Genomic DNA, 5,000 nt, shown 5'->3' with positions numbered 1-5,000 from the left:
GCAAGAAGTTTTAAACACTTATTCAAAATAGAATAAAGCGTAAAAGATTGGTATGTTTTCATGAATTAAATCCTTTATAAAAAGCCAATAGCGTAAAGGAATGACCCGGTAGCCTCTCGTAAATACAGTAATATTTACTCCCTAAAACAAACGAACCTAGAACAAAAGGTATAACATAACATAACACAATAAGAAATACACTGAAGTTTCCCAAAACTAGATTCATACTTTTATTAAATTTCAGGTGATAATATCCTCACAATTGTTTACATTTTCTTTTAGTATATCCCCATGTGTTACTCATTAGGGTCACTTAACCTATTCAGGATATTTGTTATAAAATCTTTGCTTATAAGAGACTCGAATATAAAGTGGCTGTTGAATATCATTATCTCCTCATATTAAAATTATGTTCTGTGTGCATTAAAGAATAGGTCAAAGTAACTACTTTTGATTCACAATGAGAGAGAGAGAGAGAGAGAGAGAGAGAGGAGAGAGAGAGAGAGAGAGAGAGAGAGAGAGAGAGAGAGAGAGAGAGAGATGGTATTATATAGAAGTGTATCTTTATATCTCATTCAATGTATATTCAAATTACTATATTGCATCAATTTCCAATATTGGGAGAAAATATGAGCGAGAGAATGTTCGCTATTTTTCTTTTGTAACTATATTTCAGTGCAAAAAGACATCCGATGAATTTTAGATATATAAATTTTTTAGGATTTCATGAAACCATTAGATACGACAGTCCAATCAATGTAAACAGTGAATACTGATATATACGCTAATATAAAATTCTTCGATATTAGGTATCCTTTAGAAACAAAGCAAAAGTTTTTTTTTCAATATTTTTCATTATATGAATAATAATAATAATAAATAATAATAATAATAATAATAATAATAATAATAATAATAATAATAATAATAATAATAATAATAATAATCCACCCATAAGAAAAAGGTACATAGTTAAATACTTTCGTATTTAAAGCCAGATGATTTAAGCTGCCCAAAACCTATTGCCAATTGTATCCTAACCAAGCAGACGCATATCCGACCAGCAGGGAATATTTTAACCCACGCGAGGACCCTTATAGTTAAAGCAGTGGTGGTTGCGTTGGTAGCATTGACAAAAACAGTTTCCAAAATGCTGGCAACACTCATCTGTAACTCTCTAATCAGGGAACTCGAGACACCTAAGAAAGTAAGAGGGTTTCCCCTGACCCCTTTACCAAAAGTGCCAGCTCCCCTACCCTTCTGAAAAAAGTCTTTGATCCATTGGAAGTCGGGTCCTAAAACTGTGTGACCTTTCCTTCATCTCGCGTTAATTAGTGACAACTAGCAGAATCTCTCTCTCTCTCTCTCTCTCTCTCTCTCTCTCTCTCTCTCTCTCTCTCTCTCTCTCTCCCTCTCTCTTAGATTATGTATTTACCACATCTTATTTGTTCATTTAAGCTTACATCACAGTAATAGAGCTTTCAGGATAATATATCTACCATAGGAACATAGCATGTTTTTTTTTTTTTTCAAGGAGTCAATGACAAAATATACCAAACTGATATATCACTAGTTCAGTAAATTAGACTCTATAATTACGTGCGAAATTAATGACTAATTTCCAGGATTAGTTTTCTAAAACCATCATAATCCCCATATAATATCTTGGTACCTCGTAAGCCTGATATAGATTAAAGAAGAACAACGTTCTAATAAATTTCTTGAAGAATGGTCAACAACTATTTAGATTTTACGAATTATATTATTATTATACCAGTTTATCCATACATCTGCGTATGGATCGACCAATAGATGGGCACAATCCAACTTGAACATACCCATACCAGGCCACAGCCCAACATTATATATATGTATATATATATATATATATATATATATATATATATATATATATATATATATACATATATATATATATATATATATATATATATATATATATATATATATATATATATATATATATATATATATATATATATATGTATGTATGTATATATATATATATATATATATAAATATATATATATATATATATATATATATATATATATATATATATATATATATATATATATATTACCATTCCCCCCCATGCCTATCGATGCAAAGTGTCTCGGTTAGATTGAACCAGCCGTCTCTCGACTGAGCTTTCAAATATATATTTCTCTAAGCATTATCTCTTAATTAACGTTTCAGAGTCCTCAACCATGTTGGCCTGGGTTGTACAACTCTTCTAGTGCCTTGTGGAGCTTATTTGAAAGCTTGGAAAAGTCTCTTTTTAAGGAGTTTTAACCACATGTTACAAATCATCTACAACTGCTACTCACAATGATCTCATCCACATCTGGCACTCGAGTATTCACTCATATAGTTTCCTCTCTAATCCTGTTTTGCCAATCAACTTCAAATATTCTTCTGAGTGCTTTGTTCTCAAATCTATTGAATCCAGTGGATATTGTTTAATTGTTATACCATGGGTCATATATCCATATAGTAACACTGATGTCACTAAACTGATATATTGCTTGATTTTTATATATATTCTAGGTGATTTGATTCCCAAACTTTACCTAACGTAGCTATTTTCTGATTTTTTTAATCTGTATTAAAAAAAAAACAGATTTATCAAAGATCATGGTTCCTAAATATCTAAATGATTCCACCCACATTATTCCTTAATCCTGCCAATGATATTTCATCTTCCATTGCATGTTCCGTTTTCATCATCTCTGTCTTGTGATATTTCGTATGGTTAGTAAGCTTTGTAAATCCTGTGGAGTTCTGCTAATAACGACAGCGTCATCAGCAAACTCTAGGTCAGGTAATTTCCTGTTACCAATCTAGCCCAATCCTTTTCCACCATTCTCAACGGTTCTACGCATTACAAGATGCAATAGAAGGATAAACAACATAGACAAAAACACATTACCTTTGAGTTCTCCACTGGTCACTTAGTATTCGCTTGATAGGACTTCGCTAACAAAATTTTCACTTGCTATTCTCTTGAACGAACTTTTTCAAATTTATATATATCAGACGAACTCCATATTACCGCATAACTCTTCACAAAATTGGCCGGTGCGCACTATCATGCCATCAAAATTGGATTTCTATATTCTTCATGTGCTGTACCATACACCTTAAAATAAAAATTTTGTTAGTACAACTTCAACCTTTTCCAAATCCTTCTTGTTCATCTCTATGCTGATCATTAATCTATCTCTATAGTCTGTATAGAATGAGCATACTATATATTGTCAGGACAATTTACGTAACTGTGATGCCTCTGTAATTATTATAATAAGTAAGATCCTTCCATTTATATATTTTAACAATTACTCTTAGCTCCCATTCTTCAGGGTTTGCCTCCTCACGCTACATTCGAAAATATGACCTTATAAGTATTTTGGGAACCACTTCTTTTCAAGACAATATAATTTCAGGAGTTATTCCATCGTATCCCGTGGCTTTCCATGTCTAATTTTTTTTTTCTACATCCTCAACTTCAGTCATATCAATAAAACTCTTCTCTTCATATCTTCTATTCATGAACGCTGTAAAGTGCTCAATCAAACGTTCCCATCCTTAATCAATTGCTGTATCAACAGATCCATCTCTCTTTTTGGTGGCATTTACTTCTTCTTTGGTCAAGTGAAAATTCTATCAACAATTCTATGAGCAATTCTAACACCATATCCACTCCCTGAACATAAAGCTTCATCAGCCTCATCTGCTTTTCTATGTAAATATTCTCTCCATTGATTCCAGGCGATCGGTTTGACCTTATTATTAATACAGGAATACTTAGCAGGCTCTAACTTGTAATTTTATTACATCATTGAAAAATTTCAGAAAACAATTTCTGGCTTTGTCTTTCTTTATAGTATCCCAAGTATCAATTTATATCATTAGTTTCCTCCTTGTAACTACATGTCCCAAAATTCCACTACCAACTGACTGATATAAGTTCTTAATATCATACCATTCTTCATTCATTGTCTATTTTTCGTCTCTTTAAGTCTCTAAGACTTCAAATTGATTTTTTATATTCAATTACAAAGGTCTTTCTGTCATCTTTTAGGAGCTTAGTTGTATCAAATCTAGGTATTTAATCTAATTTTCTGATGGATGCTTTCAGTTTTATTTTCAGTGTGGCAATGAGGAGCTGCTGAAAACTATCAATATCTGCACCTCTATAGTTTCTTACATATCACAGAGTCCTCCTTCTCTCTTTATTAATGGGTATGTGATCCATTTGATATTCGTAATTACCATATGGTGAAGTCCATGTATAATTGTGGATATCTTTTTGCTGAAAAAGAGTTCCTCCTACAAGACGAATGTTTGTTGAACAAAAATTTATAAAAGGTGCCGCTTTTTTAATGTGCAACTTCTCCAAGTCCCTCAACACATATCACAATCTCTATACCTTGATTATTTCTTCCTAATTTAGCATTGAAGTCACCAATAACAGTTTTCAGATCTCCCTCTAAAATCTCATCTATTAAACACTGAAGCTCGTCATAGTATTCATCTTTCCTTTCTTCGAAGGACTCATTTCATGGTGCATAGCAAACTATAATACTCATATGGCATTGTTTTTATCTAAATCTTCCAAGTTACAATCTATTATTTACAACTCTCCATTGCGTTAATGACCTTTCTACTTTTGTTGTCATTATTATTCCTATACTTTCACATTCCAACTCTATCTGTTCTTTCTTAATAATCTATATATTGCAATGGTCTAAAATTTCTTTGTCAATATCCCCATAACGTGTTCCACTCGCGGCCAAGATTTGCAAACTATATTCATAAACAAATTTTCTACTAAAATTTTAACATTCCAAAAAACAATTTTCAATTTTTCTCAAGTATTTATAAACCAGGAGAATATAAGCACCCAGCTAAGTCAGGGACTGGCATTCATTTTGTCATTTTCGCTTTTCATAGAGTGATTGAATCGATGAAGGATT

This window comes from Palaemon carinicauda, chromosome 14 (genome assembly GCF_036898095.1).
Source record: "Palaemon carinicauda isolate YSFRI2023 chromosome 14, ASM3689809v2, whole genome shotgun sequence".
NCBI classification, from domain to species: Eukaryota; Metazoa; Arthropoda; class Malacostraca; order Decapoda; family Palaemonidae; genus Palaemon; species Palaemon carinicauda.
This window is presented reverse-complemented; position numbering follows the sequence as displayed.